Below are 12,746 nucleotides of genomic sequence, written 5' to 3' on the forward strand. Positions count from 1 at the left end.
CCATAACATTAGGCTATAGACTACTGCTGACAGCCGTACAGTCATCACCCTACATTTTCCAAAGCTTTTACCTTATGGTGATATAAAACAATAACAAGACTGTATACACATCAGCTAGAATACCTGATTCACATAAACACAGCCAACACTGCAACACCTTCACTATAAGACATGTGTCCATTCACCACAGACACTGTTTTTACCCAATGAAGATAATATAACTGGGGTAAAATTTGACAGATGACATGTACAAAGAAGAGGAACAACAACACCTAAACCTAATCAACCTATGCTAAATACTGCCATAATACAGGCAAGAAAATGTTTATGGACCATTTATGTCCTACCTTTGATGACAAAGCCCATTGTAGCTTTGTCATCAAAGCTGAAAATGGGTAAAAAAAAAAAAAATTCAAATTTCACTGTCCTTAAAAAAATACAACTCTTTATTTGGGTAGGCTTGTGATCAATGTAGGCCTACTTGTGTCCACACCCCTGATATACAGTTGTGTGTGAAAAATAAAGCCTTACCTTTTTATTTTTATGAATCACAGTGCTGTATATCACTGCGCTTTCAGTCGTAGGTGCCTGTTTTACACAAACAAATGTGATTTTACCAAACAGGACCCATAAAAGTATTATTCATTTTTCTAAAAAACAAATGAGCTTTTAACATTACAAGTCTGATGAAAGAGAGGCACAACAATAACTACTGCGCTGTGGCTTTAACCACCAAGAGCAAATTAGCACCATGACCACAAATACTGACTGTGTGAACTGCAGCGTTATTGACCCTCCCTCTGGTCTCTGTTTGATTTCCATCTGTTAGAGTGAGAGAGAGTGAATTAGATTATTATACACACTAGTCATTACTGATGAATTCGTTGTCTATGTGTAGTTATGTAAAAACACAACATTCACAATATACAAGAGAGCACAACATAAACATTTGTTATTAGTTTTTAATCCTGTCCTTTTCAATAGCAAAATCTTAAAAGCATGTTGAAAAGGCCTGTAATAAAACAGGAGATAGTAAATACTTACTGCACTTTTTTCTCAACATGCAGGTTATAATGATGGTCAGAATCAGCAGCAGCCCCAGGCCGACAGCCAGTAGAACCCAGGTAAGCACGGTATTTCCATTGCTGCAATGAATAATAATATCTTTCACTGATTTTGGACATATAGTGTATGTTTTAATTAGCATTGCTTACATTTGCAGTACTCACTAAAATAAAGAGAGACACATCCTGGTTCATGTATTGTGAATTATCTTTCAGTAATGTGTTTTTAATCTACGATTATTAGAGCATACATGGCTCCAAATGATGAACGTTTTCATTGATATTTGAAGTGTACAATCAATAAAGGTTCAGTTCATCTGCTTTTCACTTACTCATCTTGGTTCTTCTCACTGTTGCTTGTGTCATGTACATTCTCAGAAGCTGCTACTGTAGGAGGGGCAGATCTTCTACTGCAAAAAGCAAAGAACAAAAACATGCAACACTGAGGTGTGAAAGTACAGCTATATTTAAAGAGTACCACCACTTACAGGACTGCACCACTTAAATGACTTGCAGAATGGAAACACATGGTGCAGTATGTCCAAAAGTGTCCAGACAGCTGTTCTAATTAGTGAATTCAGCTACCTTAAATTTGAACACTTTACTGACACAGGAGTTAAACTGCACACACATAGTTTGTTGTATAATCTCCTTAGAAAAGCACTGCTAATAGAATTGATGCTCTGGATCAGCTATACATGACCTTAAGGTCATCATGCCCAATGCCAGAGGTTGACTAGAGGGCAATAATCCCCCCAGCACTGCGCTGTGGAACAGTAAAACTGTGTTCTCTATAGTGATGGAGCTCCATCCAACACCTTTGGGATAACATGGAGTGTTTTTGTGATCCAGAACTAATCATCCAACATCAGTACCTGACCTCACTAATGCTCTTGTCATTAAATGCAATCAAATCCTCACAGAAATGGTCAAGCATCTAGTGTCAAGAACTCACAGAAGAGTAGAGGCTGTTACTGCAGAAAAGAGGGACAAACTCCCTATTAACACCCACTAACACTACTGCAGGGCAGTGTTTATAAGGCTACATGACAATAACATAATGCTTTCATTACATAAACATTTATAAAAGCTTATTTCAAAAAACAGTAGTTGTCATAAAGATGTCAAGTTGACATAACACCTGAAATGACAAGTGTCAACTGTTTGATGACATGAAGTGCTGTCATAACACATTGTGGGGCAAAAAACAGTACATTATGACGACTGACTTTTAGTGGCTTTTTAGTTTGTGTCCTGTTCATTTCACAGGCAGTTCTTGAAGTACCATACTGGACATTTTAAACCTAACAAAATGACCTGAAACTATCATACATCATACATAGTTTTTCAATGAGAACTGGATATTGTGTATGGGAAAGCAATTCCTTTTAGCACCACCACCAAGAGAGAAAAGTGTTTGAGAGCATTTTTGTTAAGTAGTACTAAAGACATGAATCATCTGCTGTCTTGCTGTTTCATTTCACACGTACTCTGTCACTGAACTTTTGGGCAGCATACCTAAAATAATTATTCCTGGGCTGGAGGTTAGGGAACCAGCCTTGTGACTGGAAGGTTGCTGGTTTGATCCCCTGAGATGACAGTACATGACAGAAGTGCCCTTGAGCAAGGCATCTAACCCCCAGCTGCTCCCCAGGTACCATGGATAGGGCTACCCACCGCTCCGGGCAAGTGTGCTCACTGCCCCCTAGTGTGTGCATTCACTAGTGCGTATGTGGTGTTTTACTGCATGGATGGGTCAAAATACAGAGGTGAAATTTCCCCGTTGTGGGACTAATAAAGGTCACTTTTTATTTATTTATTATTATTATATGTATTACAAACAAAATCTTTGAAGATACTTTTTAAATTACATGTAATTTAATAAGTAACTGCAATGATTTTGGTCTAAATTGATTGATGGACCACATTCTTGACTAACATTAAAAGAATTTGACCTGTATTTAATGTCTTGTATTTACAGTTGAGACAGTATAGTAGTGGTCACCTTGGTCCTGAAGAACTACTTTCCTGTTTAATTCCACCCTGCATCACAACACAACACTAATGCACCTGATCCAGCCAATCAGGAACTTCTGAAGAAGTTAATTAGCTGGAGCAGCTGTGGCTGATTGTGGTTGGAACTAGACACTGCAGGAATGTAGCTCTCCAGGACTGAGTTGGAGACCACCGCAATAGAGAGTACCTCACACTGCTACTGAAGTGTTATGTAAGACGTGACTCCAGGAAGCAGGTCTTTTGATCGACAGACCGTCCAGTGAAAAACAACTGCACAAACTGCTCCTTTTACTTAAGAGCCAAATAATGAAACCTATGTTACTTAACAAGGAATTCCGCCAATTTATTCTGAATAATTCAGTCTTTGAGATGTAAACTAAGTCATTGTGAGTGGTTTGTTATAAGAGAAACGTACCAAATCAAATTTCTTTGTAGCGGTGGTGATAGCAACGTCTACAATACAAATATAGCTATTTATTTAACAATCCAAAACCACCAGAGAAACTACACGTGTAAATTTTCTTTAGGGAATATTGTGCCTTACACACATCACAACACACACAATTCTGCCCTTACATATTGCTTGTACCTCTCCACCATGAATAGATTAAAATAAAGGGATTCAAATAAATGGATTAAAATCCATTTTCAGCAAAAACTTTATCACAAAACTAACATAAAACAATGTGTCAGACATCAGGCAGCATATCTAACCATTTCATGAAATAACTATAAGGGCATTAAACTCTTCTAAACGGTTCTTATCACCATCACTGTGAACAATTCTGACTCTAGGTTTCTGTGGAACGTAACATTTTACATCAAACCACTCTGAAAGACTTTACATGTCAACAATTTAATTTAATTAAACCATTTACGTATAAAACTCTGAGTTCCAGTTTAAATATTTGCAACCAGCCTCACTTGTCAAGTTATGGTCGTCCTAATATTGCAGAGTGATACACTGCCCTGGGTCAACAGGGATTAAATTGAATTTGTTCAATCAGTCACAAAGTTCATGCTATGACATCACTACATGTGACCGTTATGTAGCATAATTGTCATCATGTCTTTAACATACAAAAAATACACTGAGATACAAACTCAGCTGTCATATTGTGCGATCATTTCACCCCAGAAAGTGTTATGACACCTACATGTCAGCAAAAACCTGTCATTTGCCATAGGTGTTATGGCAAGTTAAAAGTGAAGTTGACAAAAGCAGCCTTTATGACAACTGTTGCTTATTGGCATAAGTCTTTATAAATGTTTATGTAGGTTTAAGTCAGTTGTCATGAAAGGCTAATACAGGTTGTCACTACAGTTAAGTGTTACCTAATAAACTCAATTCCAGAAGAAACGCTGAATGAGTTAGCATTGCTACATTTGCTGTATATACTAATCCAGGCTTGCTGCAAAATTTTTACAAATATATTCAATGTTTTGTAATACCTTTTAAGACTTGTCACTTGTGGCAAGTGGCAGAAAACAGTCTCTAGTGCACTCACATTTTACAGAGCCGCGTTTAGAGAAAAGTTTAAAGATTTGAAACACAGGAGCTGCAGATATTAATACTGCAGAAATTTAAACTACTTTGTTACCTTCTGGAAATGATTGTGGGTAAACAGCCTTTTACAGACAGAAGAGTGAATATTATTCCACTCAGCACTGATGGTGTCACGCATCAGGCAAGTTCTCAGAGAGACACAGACTCCATCTCCCAGACTCCACTGGGAGATCACATGACTGAGATACTTCCCTCAGACCTGGAGTCATTCCTGTTGTTTGTATCCTGTTTTTAGACCATTTGCTTTGTTTGTTGACTCTTCCTTTTGCCCACTCCCTTTGTACTTTTGCTGAACTGTTTTGATTCATGTTTTGACCACTTTTGCCTGCCTCTATGACTCTGTCTTTTGCCTTGCCCTTTGGTGTTTGTTTGGCTAGTGTTATGCTCACCATAACACTTCTGCTGTGTTTTCTGAATTTGACCCACGCCTGTTATTTGACTACGTTTTTGGACTGTTATTCTGAAAGTAAAGCTGCTATTATCTTTTTTATCCACGAGCGTCTGGTTTCTGTTGATTTGTCACAGAATACCTCGCCGAACATGCAGACGGCGGATCCGGAAGCCTTCCAAAAGGCTTCGAACGAACGAACTCCTTGGCGGACATCAGCAGGTTTTGTCCGGAGTGACTCACTCACTAGAGTCACTAGCCCAACAACAAGCGGAACAGCAAGCTCAGTTGGCTCAACTGGTTGCCAGTGTGAAGGGGTTACCCGGCCAACTCCAGAATATGAGCCTGACGGAACCAGTTGCAAGCTCAGCTATCCCAACCGCTGCAGCAGAATCCTCACAGGCGGTCTTTCTGGTTAGTAAACCTGAGCAATTTGAAGGTGACCCTGATAAATGTTGCGGGTTCCTACTCCAGTGTTCGTTTTTTTTTAATTCCCCTGCTAGTTCTGACCAGGCCAAGATATCATTCGTTGTGTCCTGTTTAGCTGATAAAGCCCTTGAATGGGCCACAGCTAGTTGGAATCACATCCACCACCTTTCTTATTCAAGACAGTGTTTGACCACCCCTATGAAGGAAAGGTCAGTGGTGAGTTACTGTCAAAACTGTGTCAGGGGAATCACCCAGTGGTAGATTATTCACTAGAGTCAGCGTTCTTGGTTACCTTTCATCAAGGATTAAATGCGGATATCCTGAACGAACTGGCTTGCAAAGATGACGAGTTAAACCTAGACCAACTTACGCTAGCAAGTCCAAGGTCGAAAGAAGCCCTAGACGAACTCTCACCCGGGTAAAAGTCACTCAAGAAACCACTACCCATGCAAGTCCACAGAACCCATGCAATGTGACTTGTCTCAACTGTCACAAGAAGAGAGATGGCGCCAGCTGACGAACCATCTATGCCTGCATTGTGGCAAGGTGGGACATCAGGTTCGCGACTGCCGGCCCAGACAACAAAAAAGCAAGGCGCCGACCCCTGGACAGCACGTGGAGTACACTCCATGGGCTAATGTGGTGAGTGTTCCCACAAAGGGGTTGGTTTCCAAATCTTTAATGTTATCTGTGACTCTCTACTGTCTTCCCCATTCTCTTGTCATTTCAGCCCTGATTGACTCTGGTGCGGAGGGAAACTTCATTCACACCAGTTTAGTGGAGCAGCTTCAGATCCCTGTGGAGACCTGGTCTGGAGGTTCTAAAGGTGGCCGCACTTGATGGAGGACCAGTAGGAATGGGGACCATATCCAAAATCACTACTCCCTTGGTTTTACAGACAAGTGCTATTCATAAGGAGACTTTGTCATTTGTAGTCTGAATTTGAATTGATATTGGGACTCCCCTGGTTAGAGAAACACATCCCTACCATCTTCTGGACAGAGTATACTATCACAAAGTAGTCTGATTACTGTTTCCAATCATGCATTACACCACCGTCCATCTCAATTTTGTCTACCTCAGTAGAAAGCTCCAACACAGATTCCACCTTTCAAATCCCCTCAGAATACATAGATTTGAAAGAAGTATTCAACAAGAAAAACGACACTAAGTTGCCTCCTCATAGATTGTATGATTGCGCGATAGAACTCATAGAAAACCCTGATTTCCCCAAGTCTAGAGTATATCCGCTGACGCAAGAAGAGCAAAAGGCTTCAGATGTGTATATATACAAGAAGCCCTCAACCAAGGCTTCATCAGACCTTCAACGTCTCCCATAGCATCCAGTTTCTTTTTTGTTAAAAAGAAAGACGGCAGTTTACATCCATGCATAGATTATCAGGCTCTCAATCAGTTCACAAAAGCTTACCCGTATCCCCTTCCATTCCAGTAGCATTAGATCAATTACAAGGGGCCAAGTTTTTCACTAAATTAGACCTTTGTAGTGCATATAACCTCATAGTGAGAGAAGATGAATGGAAGACAGCATTTTTGACCACTAGGGGGCACTATGAATATCTTGTAATGCCCTTCGGACTCTCTATCGCCCCCTCGGTCTCCCAAGCATTCATAAATGAAGTCCTCAGAGATATGTTAAGGCGCTTTGTCATCACCTATCTCGATGATATTCTCATTTATTCACCTAATCTAGAAACCCATGTGCAAAATGTTCACACCGTTTTACAACGACTTCTAGATAACAACTTATTCTTAAAAGGAGAGAAGTGTGAATTTCACTTGCAGTCAGTTTCCTTCCTAGGCTATATCATTAGCAAGCAAGGAGTAGTTATGGATGATCAAAAGGTTGAAGCAGTAGTTCAATGGCCCACTCCTACATCAATTAAAGAGCTACAGATGTTTCTAGGCTTTACCAATTTCTATCGCAGATTCATAAGAGATTTCAGTAGTATTGCTGCCCCACTCACTTCACTCCTAAAAGGAAACCCCAAGAAACTAAGATGGACAGAGCAGGCAGAGAAGGCATTCCAAAGCCTCAAAGAGGCCTTCACAGCAGCCTCATTCTCAAATTCATGACTGAATGCATTCTTCCTCCTGAGGTTACCATTTCCTCTATCAGATGGGGGATAGATGAAGCCATAGAAAACACTTTGTCCAATATCGTAGTGCCCAGTCAGTGTCCCCCAGGAAAGTTTTACGTACCCGAGTCCTTTCGTACCCAGCTCATCACCTGGGCCCACTCCTCTATCACATCTGGACATCCAGGAGAAACCAGAACCCACAAGCTCCTCGCCCATCGATACTGGTGGGAATCCATGGTGAAAGATATCCATTCATTTGTTACTGCGTGTTCGACCTGTTAGACCAGATAGACCCTGGTCCCACATAGCTGTAGACTCCATAACAGATTTACCGGAATCGCAAGGATGTGTGTGACGTAATAAATAAAGATGTAAGTCGTGCCTCGAAAAACTCCTGCCAAATCCAGCCTGACTACTCTGACTTTTAAATTATTATTTCAGGTTTTACAGGGTGACCTGCAGCAGTTTTTGGGCACCATATCTAAAATCAATGAAAGTTCATCTCTTCTTCCCACTCTTACTTGTGCCGTGTTCATTATCAGAAGCTGTTACTGCAGGAGGGTTAGTTGTTCTTCATAAAGTAAAGAGCAAAAACAGGCTATATTGACATGTGAAAGTACAGCAGTTTTTGAACGAACACAAAGTGGAACATCATTACTTACAGCTCTGCTGTTGTTGACTCTGTATTTTTAGTCACAGTTGTAGAATCTAAAAGGACAAAATAAACGATCATTCTTTCTATGTCTTGATTTGATGAATTTTGAAGCACCGTTTGTGATCAGACCTGAAATGGTTTCACTGATGCTGGTTTTCTCAGTGGCAGAAACTGTAGTCACAGCTGTTGTTGCTTTGGAAAATGAGATAAAAAAATTGGTGTGAGTAGAACAACATTACAGCTTGATGATCAGCAGGTATGAACAGTATTTCTGATACATGTGATCTTACTTGAAGGTCTGTCAGTGACAGTGAGGTGAACAGTAACCCCCACATCTCCTGCACTGAACCAGTACCAGCCAGCATCACCCATCTGCAGATCCCTCATCTCCACACTGACAGATCCATTTCCATCATCACTGACTAGCACTGCTGAATTCTGGGATGTGTCAGTCTTCTCCACTGTGTAGCAGCTCCAGTCTTTAAATCTGCACCACTTTCTCTGTGTGTTCTGATATTTAGCACTGTAGAGACACTGGACACTGACACTGCCCCCTTCCTGACAACTCACTCTGCTGTTTATCACTGACACAGCAGGATCTGAATAAAGAGGCAGAGAATGAAAATACATTCTTCACCATCAATGACATCTTACAAGCTTTAAAACATTAAACATGTTCAACCTCACACAGAGAGACTTCTTACCTGGACTGATTGTCAGGTAAAAATAATCCTTGTCATCAGGGGTCTCGGCCCCACCAATTTCCACAGCGCACCAATAATATCCAGAGTCAGAGTCCTGGAGGCTGTTCAGTTCCACAATAAACATATTCTGGGTTGGATGATCAGTGACTGATGTTCTTCCTTTTCTGTTTGTATAGGCTACTATTTTACAGGAGGACCAGTATTACCTCTTACACCAGTATTTAAGGTTTGATTTGTATTTCTCATCATAAACACATGGAATACTGAGAGATCCTCCACGTTTTACAGCTAAATTCTTCAGTGTCTTCAGGCTCTCAGAATCTGCAGCAAAAAAGTCAAATTATACCACAGCCTCAGTCCTACACTCTTACAGGAGTTCTGCAAGGGTTCAGAAACTGACCACCGATGAAGGACTAGAGGATGACCAACACAAACTGTGCAGCAACAGATGAGCTTTCATCTCTGACTTAACATCTACAAGGTGGGAAAAACAGGGTAGAAGTGTCTAATAGAGTGGACAGTGAGTGGACACAGTGTTTAAAAACTCCAGCAGCACTGCTGTGTCTGATCCACTCATACCAGCACCACACACTGCACACCACCACGTCAGTGTCAGTGTCAGCAGTGCTGAGAATGACCCACCACCCAAATAATAGTTGTTCTGTGGTGGTCTTGTAGAGTTTCTGATTATTATTGATCAGGGTACAGAGGGGCCAACAAATTATGCAGAGAAATCAATTAAAATCTGTAATTCCAAAGAGTTTCATTCCAAAATGCTGTATATTCATTTGTAACAGTGTTGGATATGATGTATTTTTCAAAAAGAATAAAAGTTGACATAATGTTGGCAAAACTTTTCCATAATGAAAGACACAGTTACATTTCTCTAACAAAGGTAGTATTAAATCATAACATAGTATTGATGTTTCTTTTATGTGGAAAGTCTCTCAACAGTGTAAATAATTAAAAAAAATATATTTTTCAATTATCATGTCAATTATCAATCATGTGTTATGGAAAGTGGACCTGATAATGTTGGACCTCAAGTGTAGATACAAGGTACCTAATAAAGAGGCCAGTGAGAGCATATAGAACCATGACAACTTGAACAAACATTTGAATGGTTTAATGTGTCTTTTCTATTGAGTTAACAGTTGTACCTACAATGTTATGATGGTCAGTTATTAAAACATTATTAAAATAATTCTACAGAAACTCTACGTAGAGCTCTTCTTGCTAAGGGTGAACCCAGGAACAACTTCACACCAGTGTCCGTAAAAATGTTCACTACTGAGTAAAGACACTTTTTGTGAAACACATTAAATCAGACACAAAACATTAAAAAGCAGATCACATCAAAGATGTCAGTGTCCACCTGCACCCTGACATGGATGAGTTAAAGCATTTAAAGCAGTGAAAGTGTAAAGAACACAAATTCAGTGCAAAGGAATGATGCAGCATTGATCTTACCTGAGATACAGAGGAGTAACACAAAGAGAATTAAAGAACTCCTGAGTGAGTGAAAGTCCATGTTTCTGTAAGAGACTCCAGAGACAAACACTCTTCCTGCCTCTGAGTGAAGCAGCTCCACTTCAGTGCTCTTCCTGTTTTGTTTTTTCCTCCTTTGCTAGTTCTCACTCTGTCTAATGTATAGAGCAAAAAACATCAGTAAAGTGCAGAGCTCAGCAAACTCAAAAATTTTCCAGTGACATTTAGGTCCTCATGTTTAATTAATTATCTAATTAATGAATATCATTGTATTTTGCCTCTTTCCATATTAATAACCAATCATTTATAGTAGTGTTAGGTAACTGTGTGAACCAATCAGCTCTAAGGCAGGCTTTACACAGTAAAACTGGCATGCAACTACAGTTGCTTGAAACCTACATGAAACAAAATTGTATTTGAGTTGCATAATGTAAGTGTCTTGGAATTCACTTCAAACTCAGCTGCAACAGTTGCAAGCATCTCAACTTCATTAAACAAGTTTGATGAAACAGTCATTCAGAATGCTGATAAAGCATCACACAATTATAGTAAACAACATCATTTCAAATCATTGATTTTACTGGGTTAATGAACAAGAAAATGATACTGAAGACACTTGATCAACTCTGATCAACTCTATTTAAGTTTAGTAGTTTTTCATTCTGGCATTTTTTTGACAAACAAGCATGAGTTGCTCAAAGTTACCCTTTCTGTAACCAGCTTAACTAGTGAGCTAACAGCAACAGCTGTTTAAGCTGTTTGTGCCACTGTTTATTGATGATTTCATTGTTGATGATTCATCTTCTCCTCTCTTGATGTCCCTTATTTCTACAGATAGCTCAAATTTGGTTGGCATCCAAATGAGCGATATATAAAGGCTATAAAATGCTTGAAATATGTAAATAACACTTTGTTGATGACTTTACTCAGAAAGAATTATGCAGTGTACCAAAAAATATGAGCTGCTAATTTGGAAAATAATGGAGTAACTGAATGTGTTGAATGTAACTTTTGTTGTTTTTGAATTGCTTTATGTGACTGTCAAGTCGCATTGGAATTATGGTGCATGCAACTCAACGTGCATCTACTTGCAATAAAAAGTTTCATCATATAGTGCCAACATAAAACTTACTACCTCTGCATGGAAAGAATGCATCCATGTAAAGGATGCAAGCATCCAGGATGATACATAATACATATAACTAAACAAAGAAAAGCAATAAAAGTAATAATAATAAGAGTACTAGATAAACATTTCATGCTACATACTCATTTTCTGTAAAGACCTATAGGCTTGAAATGTTTGCATGATCACAAACCAGAAAACTGCTGAGAGTAAACAAATGCAGCATGCTCTCTAACAAAGAATCTTTTTATTACGCAAGAATAGTTTGTAGAACTTGGTTATAAGTGGTGATAATTTCCAGTACAGGCCTGCTGAACCACTCCACTGTATATATAAATGGCTAATGTGTGAAAGCTGCAGCCGTCAAAGTGCTGCTTCACTCTTACCACACAGAAGTATGTGTGTAAAAGAGGCCCAAGTATCACTTCAAAGTGTGTTGGTATCATTAGACTTGCGCTGTTTGTGATTTGAGAGAGACAACATGTCTCTGTGCAGGAATATTTGTTAGAAAATTATTTCAGCCTTTCTCTTTAGGCCTCTTAGTGCCCATTGTGCTGAAGGAATGGAAATAAACTCTGATATTTGTAATTACTAAATATTTTTCCCAATAACTCTGTTATCAGATTAACCAAGACACTGATCACATTCTGCACAGGTCAGCAAAGGGAGCTGGTCCAAAACATGCAGAAACTATATTTTATGTCTGTTGTGAAACGACTTAAAGCTGCCATTTGAACAACAGTTAGAAGATTACTGTTGGTTTGTGTTTGGTTTTGCACTGAAATGATGTCACTGCCACATCTTAAATATACTGCTTGGGTCACTCCCAAGAAAATGACAGTGTCTAACTGTTTAAATTAAGGTTTGCAGGGGGAAGTGTCCTAAAGGCCTCTGTGAGTCTTACTTTTTGTTCTGTTTGATTAGAGATGATATTTCTGTACTAGTGAAGATCAACAAGTTGCCAAAGTATTTCTGGAGCTATTCCACCAAACTGCCCTTCCAAGATTAGACTTGCACTCTTCCTCCATATTTTATGTTATTCTTTGTGCTTATTGCTACATGTAAGCTAACATTGCTGTGCAGTGAACTGACATCGTAAGACTGACAACAAAAAACCAGCAAGCTTTATCAAATGTGGGAGTGAAGCTGCTGTAGTCTAAAGTTTGAGGAGCCGGTGTTGTTTTAGAGATGAAGTACAATATTAGTTTCA

General features: G+C 39.3%; 1 pseudogene; it reads right to left on the reverse strand.

Annotated features, from left to right (window-relative positions):
- Positions 1-8,252: 8,252 nt before the first annotated feature.
- Positions 8,253-10,476, reverse strand: LOC118797526 (annotated as a pseudogene).
- Positions 10,477-12,746: the final 2,270 nt, after the last annotated feature.

This window comes from Colossoma macropomum, unplaced genomic scaffold, assembly GCF_904425465.1.
Source record: "Colossoma macropomum unplaced genomic scaffold, Colossoma_macropomum, whole genome shotgun sequence".
Taxonomy (NCBI): Eukaryota; Metazoa; Chordata; class Actinopteri; order Characiformes; family Serrasalmidae; genus Colossoma; species Colossoma macropomum.